The sequence below is a fragment of the Siphateles boraxobius genome, unplaced genomic scaffold (assembly GCF_051911475.1).
Source record: "Siphateles boraxobius isolate OS27281-9 unplaced genomic scaffold, OSU_SipBor_1 35, whole genome shotgun sequence".
Taxonomy (NCBI): Eukaryota; Metazoa; Chordata; class Actinopteri; order Cypriniformes; family Leuciscidae; genus Siphateles; species Siphateles boraxobius.
This window is the reverse complement of record NW_027508975.1, coordinates 16,088,589-16,101,360: the sequence shown is the minus strand read 5'-3', so window position 1 is coordinate 16,101,360 and position 12,772 is coordinate 16,088,589.

The window sequence follows — 12,772 nt, the reverse complement described above, 5'->3', positions numbered from 1 at the left end:
AAACAAGCAGAGGGCTACTGAATAGTATGACTCTATTCTACAGCCGCCCCCAAATCCCATAGGGATTTGCTCTCCCAAGAGTCATACTAAGAGGAGTGATCTGGAGGATCATCGGGGATGGCAGGGAGTTTAATCAGTCGAGAAACTGGGCGGACATAAGATCTGTTCCCTACCATTACTTCCGCCGTCCTGACCTGACCATCCTTACTTGGAAAAACCTTTGTAATGCAACCAACAGTCCAAAGGGCCCTAGGCAATTGTGGGTCCATGATCATAACCACTGTATTAAGCTGCAAATTCTCTTTGTGTGTTTGCCACTTTTGTCTGCATTGAAGATGGGGGAGGTAGCGCTTAATAAAATGGGCCCAAAAGTGATCTGCCAACACCTGGCTATGACGCCACTGCCGGCGACTAAGGAGGTCAGAGCTCGGATAGGAGACCAAAGGCAGGGAGGAATCTCGCCGCCCCATCAGAAGAAGATTTGGGGTAACTGGGTCAGGATCGGCAATGTCCGAGGATGCGTAGCCAAGAGGCTTAGAGTTAAGGATGTTTTCAACTTCTATCAACAAAGTGTGCAGGACTTCTACTGTCACCAACTGGGCGCCTAGGGAGCTCTGCAGGGCCTGTTTGACAGAACGAATCTCTCTTTCCCATATTCCTCCAAAATGAGGGGCATAGGGAGGGTTGAAATGGAATTGAATCCTTTGTTGATGGAGTTGGACTTGCAGGGATGGACTGAGTGCTATGAAGGCCTCCCTAAGTTCCCTCTCTCCTCCCTTAAAGTTAGTACCCTGGTCCGACCAGATTTCGAAGGGAGTGCCCCTACGGGCTGTAAAACGGCGTAGGGCCAGGAGGAAAGAATCTGTATCGAGACTACAGAGGAGGTCCAAGTGCACACAGCGAGTCGTTAGACACTTAAATATAATGCCCCACCGCTTCTCGGTCCGACGTCCAAGCTTGACATTATAAGGTCCAAAACAATCCATCCCCGTTGAGTAGAAGGCGGGCTTGTACAACTGGAGACGAGCTATAGGAAGGTCTGCCATCCTGGGTACAACGGGCCTTGCACGCCACCGTTGGCACTGGGCACAACCACGTTGATATTTCCGTATTGCCTCTCTCCCTCTCAAAATCCAGAACCGCCTGCGGAGCTCTGCAAATACTCTCTCTGGGCCAGGATGTTTCAGTCTTTCATCATATTCCTGGATGAGCAGCTTAGACACTGGATGCTTGGGATCGAGGACAATGGGATGAATGGCGTTAGGTTCCTGTTCAACCTGCCGTAACCTGCCTCCGACCCGAATAAGACCTGTGTCCGTACAAACTTCGGGTGCAAGGGTGAGTAGGCGACTAGTTGACAATAGGGGTTTTTTGGCCTTGATATAGGTGAGGTCTTCTCCAAAGCTATCCATCTGTGCCTGTCTCAGAATTTCTGTCTCTACCTGAAGATAATCTGCTGGAGTTGAGGTTACCTGAGCGTTTGGGGGGTGCTTCAACTGGACAGAAGCATCAAGGAGGGCTTGATAAGTTCCATAAAGGCTGAAGTCTGGGACCGACCTGATAGTGCCAACTGCTCCACAAAAGGAAGGTTTAATTTCAAGGTGATGTTGATCTCCATTGTTGGAGCCATCAGGGGGTTGAGGCCAGGTACCAGGGGGTTGAGAAAGGAAATGAGGGCCTTGGCTCCACCGGTTGGGCCGTTGGAGCTCTCCAAGGGCTTTACCCCTCGTAAGGTCATCAGCTGGATTATCGGCTGTATTGACGTACCTCCAGTCTTGGCAGTTAGTAAGTTCTTGTATCTCAGACACTCTAGTACCAACGAAGACCTTAAAGCGGCATGAATCGGTCCGCAACCAAGTAAGTACAGTGGTTGAATCTGACCAAAGGATGGTACGTCTGATAGGGAGAGTCAGTTCTGTTCTGAGAAAGTCACAAAGACGGGAACCAACTAATGCAGCACAGAGCTCTAATCTAGGAATGGACTGCCGTTTCTTTGGTGCCACACGAGATTTAGCAAGCAAGAAGGCTACTTGAACTTGGTTCCCACCCTCCGACCGAAGGTATGCCACTGCACCATAAGCAGATTCCGATGCATCACAAAATATGTGAAGATCTTGTGTAGAGGGCAGTGGGGCACTGATAGACGTATAACATCGAGGCATGGTTACTGTCGGGAGAATTGACAGTTCATCACTCCAGGAGTTCCAAGCAGAAAGTAGGTCACAGGGAAATAAGGGATCATCCCAATCCCGTCGCTTGTCCCACAGCCGCTGGACTAGGACCTTTGCCCTGGTCGTATAAGGGATAAGGTACCCTAAGGGGTCATAGAGGCTGGCAAGGACATGGTAAATGTACCGCATTGTTATGGTGGATGATTCTGTTGCCTGGCCTCTGTAACCGAGACGATCTGTCTGGCAATTCCACAGCAGCCCAAGAGTACATTCCGTTGAGGGCATAGTATCTCTAGAGAGCCAGAACTCACTATTTTTAGATCTTGCTTCTGGTGGTAAGTGACTGATGACCATCGGGTCATTACTGGCCCACTGTCGAATGTTAAAGCCTCCAGTGGACAAAATTGACCTCAACTGATCGAGAGTCTGACGGGCCATAGCAACTGTGGGGTAGCTTTGAAGGCAGTTATCAACGTAGAATCCCCTCTCTACTGAATGGCGCACCGAGTCATTCGGCTGAGTATGATTTTCGATGTGCCTTTGAAGGGCAAAGATAGCACAACAGGGGCTACAAGTAGTCCCAAAGGGAAGGACTTGCCATTCGTAGATGGTTGGAGGGGCATCCTTCCTCTTGTCCCGCCAAAGAAAACGAAGGAGGGGCTTGTCTTTGGTCAAAAGCTGGACTTGATGAAACATGCCCTGTATGTCGCCACTAATGGCGACAGCATGTTCTCGAAAACGGAGTAAGACTCCAAGGAGGGAAGGCCCCAGTGTAGGTCCAGGTAGTAAGATCTTGTTCAAGTTTTGGCCTCGGTAGTCAAACGAACAGTCAAAAACAAGGCGATTCTTATCATTATGTGTCACCATGTGATGGGGTATATACCAGGCCTCAGCTGAGCCTTCAGCTTCCTCTGTGGTAATCATTTTAACATGACCTGCCTGTTCAAGTTTGGAGACCTCAGTGTTATAGGCTGCTGCTTTCTTAGGATCCTTCGCCAACTTGGATTCAATGGCACGCAGTCGGGCCATGGTGGCCTGTGGAGGGGCCTTTAAGGGGGGCGCATCTGGGATCCTCAAGAGGGGTGTCGCATAGCGATAGACTCCATCCACTAGAACTCTCTTTGTGGCTACCTCAAGCAAATTCACTGCCTGATTGTCCAGCTTGGACCGAGTGGCTGCCTTTTCATTTCGACTGGGAATTGTGTCCAATTGCCAGAGCCTTTCCACATTTTGATACAACTCATCACATCGAGAGGCAATGGAGGTATGGAAGCATGTAGCAACAGAAGGGAGAGATTCAATCTCCCCCGTTGGACCTTGCAATGTCCAGCCCAGACGAGTCTTAACAGCTGCTGGTGCTCCTGATGGACCGAATCGAACTGGGGCAATAGGTGAAATCAAGTGGTTATGGTCTGAACCAATTAAAAGTAGTGGGGTGACCTTATGCATTGGTGTCAATGGCAGTCCATGTAAGTGTCTATATTTCCGTTGAAGGGAAAGAACAGGGTGTGTGTGCTCCGACAAGGCAAGTCGATCAGCAGTAAAGGCATGGTTAATATCGAGTTCACCAGAACTTGAAGCAGAGCTCACCTTGAAGGAAACGGTAGCCCCCTGGAGGATCTCCACTCCTTGTCTCACAGTTCTGAGCGCTAAATCCTCTGGTTCTCCATCAAGCTGTAGGCTGTGAGCTGCTGATTGCAAAAGGATAGTTCTTTCTGAACCATCATCCAGGAGGGCGAACGTCTCCATGGTGCGTCTGCCATTTCGCAAGATGACTTTAACCAGCTTCAAAAGGACTTGACCAGTATGACTTGGGCGATCTAGGTACAGGGTGTGAGCTGTGGAATTAACAAGGTAGGAATTTGTATCAGGTTTCTTGTTAATTTCGCAGAGTATTTGTAGATGTCTCCGCTTACATATATTACAGTCTCTGTTTAGTGTGCACTTAGCTGCAACATGTGGTCGGGCACAGCGCCAACACCTCCTATTTTCCTTGATCCATCCTATAACTTGTTGTTTGCTGAGGGCCTTAAAATCAGCACAGTGACTTATGTGATGACTTGAAGAGCTACAGTAGGCACACGAAGACCTTAAAGGCATTTGGGGATCCCCACACTCACTGATGCCGTTTGCTCCGTGGAGTATAGTTGTAGTTGCTTGAGTAGAAGCAAATGGTCGGTGTACTCGAGAGGGATTTGGACCTGTGTAATCCCGCCTGGGTTGACAACGGGACTCTACTTGCAGCCATTCAGAGAGGTCGATGAGGGCATAGTTGGCATCTACTTGGTTCCTGTGCATATGGCGTTTAAAGCGGCTAACCTGTTCGTTCGGGAGTTTCTCCAATAGCCTGTCTACATGTGAGCCACAGAGGAGTTCAGCAGTGCCTTGGCTAGCCATAGTTCTTAACAGCCCAACTAGTGCTTGGACTCGCAGGGCAAAGACATCTAGGGCATGACCATCTCCGGGGCGTACAGGAGGAAGGGCCATGATGTTCCTCAGTTCTTTAAGTACCAACTGGCGTGGTTGGCCATAGCGTTCATCTAGTGCCCTTAAGGCTTCGGTGAATGGCTGGGGCGCATATGAATAGGCTAAAGCCAAACGTCTGGCCTGGTCCACCTTCAGATGGTCGAGAAGAATGTGATACTTAAATTCCTCAGTTTCATGTGGATCCAGTAGGTTGGTCAGTGCCATTCGCAACATTCTATATTGCTCCTCATCCTCTCTGGTAAGGTCAGGAAACTTAGGAGGTTCAACTGGTCTGTAACGCCTATGCCTGTCAGCAGGGGGTGCTGCAGCTCCTCCGAGAGAATACATGGGTCTGGACTGTAGAGGAACAGGAGGTAGAGGAGGTGCAAGCTGATGCCGGGCTAGTTGATGCAAGAGGTCTGATTGATGGACTGAAGGAGAAGGGCGATTTTGTGAGTAAAGGGGGCATGAAACTACCTGAGTAAGCCCTGATACTTCATTTCCTCTTCGAGGGTTTCTGGGCTGAGCCATAGCTAAGGCTGTAGGTTCATGGCAAAGAGCTGGCGGTGGTGGGGGTGACCCCACTGTCATCTGATTTCGTTCATGTGAGTGATCGTCTTGTTGACTGGTTGCAGAGGAATAGCTGCCTTCTGGGCTTGAAGCTTCATGTCTCTCCATGAGACGCTGCAACATCCTTCCTTGCTGCTTCACCATTGTCACGGTTTCAAGTAACTGTTTAACTATGTCAGCTTGGCTCAGTTCTGGAGTGCCGTCTTGCTGTCTGGTGGCAAATGTAGATGGAAATGGTCTGGTGACGGGGGTAGGAGGTGGTGGAGTCTCACTAGGATTAATATAGCGTATTCTGTTTTCAGAGTGCTCAGGATTCTCTTCCTCATCATCTACTTGAAGTTCTTCCTGTTGACCCTCATGTGGAACATGTGTGCAATCTGGGTTGGTAACTCTATTCTCATAGCCAACTTCATAGTCCTCCAGGCGCTTGGGTGGACGAATCTTGCGTCGAGGATTAAGTGCTCCATGGGTTAGAGGTGAGTTCCCTTCAGCCATGACAATGCTCAGGCTCCGGCTCGAAGGACCACTTGTAAAATCTATCTAGCTTTGGTTCACAGGAGTTTGAGCATCACCATGGTACATCGATAAGAATGAAGAAGGGACAAAGGATTCCGTTTAAGCCATTTATTGCCACTGTTCACACATGAGGAGCAACGTGAGATGATGAGGCTTGACGGTTATGGTTTTTTCTACAAAAATGATAAACAAGGAAACACAAGAATTACAATACAATAAACCAATATATAACATGACACTAAACATTTGTACACGAACCAAAGAGGGTGAAGGGTAGGCCTACCACTACAGAAATAAAGAAATACTACATACCAAAGACATTCATTTAACAATTACATATAGTAATTCCATCATGGTCTCAGTTAGGTTATACTGTTTTGTGCCTTTCCTATAGAACTACAATTAACAAACTATGTGCACTGCGCACTTACACACAATGTGATATCCGTAGTCTAAAGCAAACAATCAGTATGAGAGGAATATAGGATCTACTAGTATGTATACTAGTCAAGCATTCAATCCCATCAAATTTACAGATAACCATTAAGATACAGCAAATATGGAAAGCAATAACTCACTTTATCACGCACAACAATGGATAGTATCTGAATCACAGAGACTGAGGGTCCTCACATGTGGTTTGTGTTGCTGCCAGGCAGAACAAAGGAATGGGTGGGGCTTATAAAGTGAACCATTGATTAGGAGGAAGTGAGATCAGGTGAGATTGGGTGGGTCCTTGCCATGGAAACAAGCAGAGGGCTACTGAATAGTATGACTCTATTCTACAATTACCCTCTGATTTTAGGGAAAAGTTATGGGTAGGGTTAGGTTTAGGGGTAGGGATTGGGTAAGGACTACATTTTGGGACAGGAATGTTGATCCAGGATCAACAAAATATGATGATCCAGGACCATGTCTTACTTGGCAAAATCACGGTGACCAAATCTACAGTTGCAAACAGACAAAGTGTAGCAAAATAAAGACCTAAATGTGTATTTCAGACTTTTTTTCACCACAAGTCTGGTAGAAGACATGTTATTGTTGAAGACAAATATCCCAAAATCTCTAAATTGACCAGTGAAAAAAAACGATGTTTTTGCCTGCCGTGTCTCGCCTTAATAAACTTTTGCTGCACGTAGATCTTTGCCTCACCTCGTCTTTGCCACCTTTGTTACACCATTGCTTCTAGACTCACTTCTTGTGTTTGGTTTCCTTTTCTCTGTGTTGTTTTTGTGTTCCCATAGTTACCCATAGTTATCCCATAGTTAGTCAATTAACGCCTGCAGTGAATTGTCCCTTATTTCTCTGTTTATTTAAGCTGATTCTTTGCTAGTTATTGTTTTGTGGTGAATCATTCCTAGATGTTCCTGTCTTCCACTTCTTTCAAGTCATGTGGATTCTTGTAATTAAAAGCGTGCATGCAAGGGGATTCTCTCTCTGCCTCATCTATCCATGACACGTCAATGATTTGCTATAATTTTGCTACAAAGCAGGTATGTCTCATTGGAAAGAGAGATAACTGTTTGCTCATGACTTGATTTAACAAACCTTAAACTAAACAGATCGGACACGTCAATGATGACATCATTGTGCATTAAGGTGATCCATTTATTGACCATTATCTATGTTTTCTCCCCTAGAGTATCAAATTATAAATTTCAATATTTTTGTTACTGAGGAACCTAAATATTCTGGAACCATTAAAAGTTTAATTGGTGAACGAAAAACACATAATTTTTGCCTGCAGTTTCTTACCTTGAATTTCTTACAGAGAAAGCAATTGCCATATTGGGAGTGAGCAAGCAGAGGTGAGGATCTAAGTGTGTCGAGTATGTTTAATAAACAAACAGATGTACATTCAAAAACAGAGAAACACCAAAAACAACTGACAAAGCACAAGAGAAATACAAGGGCTATATATACACGTGACATGGGGAAACAAGCTTAACAAGATAACGAGGTAAACTTCGTTAAATTATGGGAAACTAATTAAAGGGAAAAACTACAAAGAACTGCAACATGGCACCAAAGACAGGAAGAAACAAAAAAGTCCATAAAAACACACTGGGAATATACACTCACCTAAAGGATTATTAGGAACACCTGTTCAGTTTCTCATTAATGCAATTATCTAATCAACCAATCACATGGCAGTTGCTTCAATGGATTTAGGGGTGTGGTCCTGGTCAAGACAATCTCCTGAACTCCAAACTGAATCTCAGAATGGGAAAGAAAGGTGATTTAAGCAATTTTGAGCGTGGCATGGTTGTTGGTGCCAGACGGGCCGGTCTGAGTATTTCACAATCTGCTCAGTTACTGGGATTTTCACGCACAACCATTTCTAGGGTTCACAAAGAATGGTGTGAAAAGGGAAAAACATCCAGTATGCGGCAGTCCTGTCGGCGAAAATGCCTTGTTGATGCTAGAGGTCAGAGGGAATGGGCCGACTGATTCAAGCTGATAGAAGAGCAACTTTGACTGAAATAACCACTCGTTACAACCGAGGTATGCAGCAAAGCATTTGTGAAGCCACAACACGCACAACCTTGAGGCGGATGGGCTACAACAGCAGAAGACCCCACCGGGTACTACTCATCTCCACTACAAATAGGAAAAAGAGGCTACAATTTGCAAGAGCTCACCAAAATTGGACAGTTGAAGACTGGAAAAATGTTGCCTGGTCTGATGAGTCTCGATTTCTATTGAGACATTCAGATGGTAGAGTCAGAATTTGGCGTAAACAGAATGAGAACATGGATCCATCATGCCTTGTTACCACTGTGCAGGCGAGTGGTGGTGGTGTAATGGTGTGGGGGATGTTTTCTCGGCACACTGTAGGCCACATAGTGCCAATTGGGCATCGTTTAAATGCCCCGGCCTACCTGAGCATTGTTTTTGACCATGTCCATCCCTTTATGGCCACCGTGTAGCCATCCTCTGATGGCTACTTCCAGCAGGATAATGCACCATGTCACAAAGCTCGAATCATTTCAAATTGGTTTCTTGAACATGACAATGAAACTAAAGTCTATTAGTCACTGTACTAAAATGGCCCCCACAGTCACCAGATCTCAACCCAATAGAGCATCTTTGGGATATGGTGGAACGGGAGCTTCGTGCCCTGGATATGCATCCCACAAATCTCCATCAACTGCAAGATGCTATCCTATCAATATGGGCCAACATTTCTAAAGAATGCTTTCAGCACCTTGTTGAATCAATGCCACGTAGAATTAAGGCAGTTCTGAAGGCGAAAGGGGGTCAAACACAGTATTAGTATGGTATTCCTAATAATCCTTTAGGTGAGTGTATAACATTAATTGCTTTACCTCTATTTTGCATTTTAGCTAGACATTTAATTCTTTATGATTCAAGTAATGTGGTTTGTTAATGGTATGCAAGTAGAAAAAGTGTGCTGCCATAATTGGTTTTCTGAAACTCAAGAAATGCACACATTGAAGGTAAACATGTTTTCAGGGCATGCATTTACTGGGAAACAAACCCATGACCCGGCTATAGGCATGCTGAAATGGTGTTCATGGATGACTTATATTCTCATTCCGGGAACATGACCATCGTGGCGTTATGGTTGAGACTCCGTTACCTCGAAAGAGGTGGAGCCCCTTTGCTTATTCCCAAATCTAGCGCTTCTTCTGCCCAACAGAAGAAGCCTACTTCGGATAATAGCCTTGGTGATCCTCAGGATCACAGTGAGAGGTAATCGGCCGAGCCAGTCTCCTCAGGCCTCTCACTCCTCTATAACGCAACCCACGGAGCCTCCAAGAGAGAGCGCTGGGCCATCCCCGGCGGTCCCAGTCGTTTCTTTTGGAGCTCCACTAGATGATCAAATGTTGGTCGCTGCATCGGAGGGTGAGCTAATGTCCTCTGGGGATGAAGACTCGGCTGTGCTGCCTCCTTCAGGTGCACCAGCGTTGTCCGAGTCAGACCCAGAGCTCACAGCTATGCTTTCTCGGGCCGCTGCAAGTTTCGGCTTGAGTGGAACCCTCCACCGTGTCCCGAACTTTCGCGGCTGGACGATTGGTATCTCGGGGCGGCCCGTGCTGGTTCTCAGCGCCCCGCGCCAGTGCCTTTTTTCCCGAAGTGCATGAAGAGGAAGTGCCTCTTCCTCCCTCACTACTCCTCGACGGCTGGGCACCTAAGGGTTACGTTAAGATCCCCCCGGTGGTGCAGTCTGTGGCGATGCAGCTGTGTCCCAAGACCGCTACCTTCTGGCAGGGAAATCCGCGCCTCCCCTCCTGGGCCTGTAAGTTCTTGTCCATTCTTGCGGACAGCAGCAGCCTCCAGCCTCCTGTTTCATTTTGTTTCTGTTCCACCGTTGGCTCCCCGGAGTCCAGCAGTACCCACATTTTCAATAAGAGCAATTCCTTCTATCTCTGGGTCACAAGAGGGCGCGGATTGCAGTGAGTGACGCTCCCATGCCTTGCCACTCCTTTCCCCCTCTTCCATCGCCAGTGGGCAGCAGTCTGCGGCTCGGGGATGCCACCAAGCCTTCCCACGCACCCTCTGACCCACCCTGGAACCAGGTAAGTGTGGCACAACACACTCAGACTCCACTTCAGTCCGCCTCAGTGCCTCCTGATCCGAGGCCATGTGTTCCACCTCGCTGCCCCACCTCGAGTACGTCTGTGGTCCCGTTGGTCCCACTTGTACGGTGTCTGGGAGCCTGGCTAGTGCTTCCCAGCCGTCTCGCTGGCTCATCCGTACCATCAGACTCGGGTATGCCATTCAGTTTGGGAGGGCGCAGAGCGAACTGAATCGCCCCCTCAACGAGGCGCCTCTATGCTCTGAAGTGGAACCTGTTCGTTGAATGGTGTTCTTCCCACCGGGAAGACCCCCGAAGATGTACGATCAGAGTCGTGCTTTCTTTCCTGCGAAGGCTGTCTCCCTCCACCCTCAAAGTGTATGCAGTTGAAGGTACGATGCAGTTGAAGGTAAGTCATTAGGAAAGCATGACCTGATCGTCAGGTTCCTGAGGGGAGCAAGGAAGACTAAATCCGCCTGACAGGAAAGGCTGTCTCCTAGCAGAGGATGGCCCACTGAATAGTGGTTGCCATCTCATTGGCTTATGAAGCCCAAGGCGTGCCTTGCCCGCTCGGGTTGCGAGCACAGAAGTGTTGCTTTTGTGATACAGTTTGTGATACAATGATTATGTTAAAACGCAACCAAGATCATCAGATCACCTTTTCTATTTGATCATCTGGCTGTTATAACTCATGTAATGCAGCCAAACATAATCTAAAGTTAATAATGTGGGGGTCAAGAGCCCAACTAAAACAAACACTCATCTCCATAATGGTGACCTGAAATTCCGGTTTTCTCCTTCAGGGATTCTGCTTGTTAACATCAGGTGTCTTCAATAATGCTCAATCATCACTCAATGATTCACTTAATTATCTCATTAACTTTAACGCTGCTTCTGTGTTCATTTAACACTCAGCTCAGAGTTTAATTGGATCACTTAAAATGACTTCCATGATGTTGAAGTTACATGAACAAATTATGTATGTTTAACGAAACCCAGTTATGTGGAACCAGTGGAACCTGTTTACATAAAAAAGTTAAGTAAAGCCAACACATCATTTTTTTTGAGTGTGTGTGCGCTATTTCTGCAAGGTATGGACTTCATATTTGTATGCTGTAAACTTGAAAGAGTGAGACAACACAGGAAGCTAATTGGAAGCAATGATTATTAATTTGTGCACAATAAAGAAAGACACTGTTTTGCATCTTACATCTGTGTTCATGGAGTTTGTACGCGTTAGTCAATTGCTCACTCCAGTTACCAATACCAGTGGCTTAATGGAAAGCCGTTACAATCCATGTTTAAATTTCACTGCTTATCTGCTCCCCAAAGTTCTCTTTGAAGGTGATATCAGCAAAGGTTTCTTCCTGTGATTGGCTGATCTTTTGAGATCCGGGTCACTGCACCAAATTTGTTGCAGATTTCACCCAGCACCACAAATTAACCACTGACACCAGGCTTTTCGGGGCACTATGTCTGCAGTTGACTTAAAGTTTGCTGGAATGGTCACAAATCTCAAAACACTACAAGAGGATATGATGAATAATGGTCAGAAAGAAGGTGACTGTTGATAATAATAGCAAAACCACAGTTAGTAGTGACAAATAACACAAAATATGCTTTGCACTGCATTATTGTAGTTGTTAAACAATAAAAATGCATGCATTTTAATAATAACATTAACCATGTGGCTTGACTTTATTAACATTGTGTTAATATAAATATACAAAAATATTTTAGAATGGGTTAAAGTGCAATATTGTTCAAAACCTTGGTGTCAGTAAAAGTTTCTGGTCTAAGAAATTAATACTTTTATTCAGCAAGGACACAATAAATTGATCAAAAATGACAGCAAATACTGTATGTTTATAATCTTACAAAATATTTCTGTTCTAAATAAATGCTGTTCTTTTGAACTTTCTATTCATCAAATAATCCTATAAAAATATGTTACATTTGTATCATATGTATAATAGAAAACAGTTATTTTAAATTGTAATAATAATAATGTAAGCCCGGCTCAATCGGCCCAATGGAGGTTTTCTGATCAGCGGGTGAAGGTCTTTGCGCATTACTGTCTTTCCACGTGCCAAAATAATTTGATTAAATGAAATACATTTTCTCATATGTATTAACTCATTTTTTCATCTGACTCCGTAAATGAAAAAGGTTTTAATGATATCTGTGCATCATTAAATGTGAGCGATTGTTTGACTATTCCTTCTAACTCTTTACTGAAAATAGTAAAAAAGTCAGTTAGAATAAAATCAAATGTTTACAATTTATTATGTCAGGTAAATGTATTATGCCAATTGTGTAATCAGTTCAAAGATAATAGATACAAACATCAAATGTTCAGGAAAAAAGACAGAAGATGCAATACCATGACATTATAACATACTTTTTGCTTACACTTCACACCATGGGTTGGTCTGGGTTACAGAATCGCCCCGAGCCTCCTGGTGCATTTTATTATATAGACAGACCAAGGCAGAAACCTCTTTTC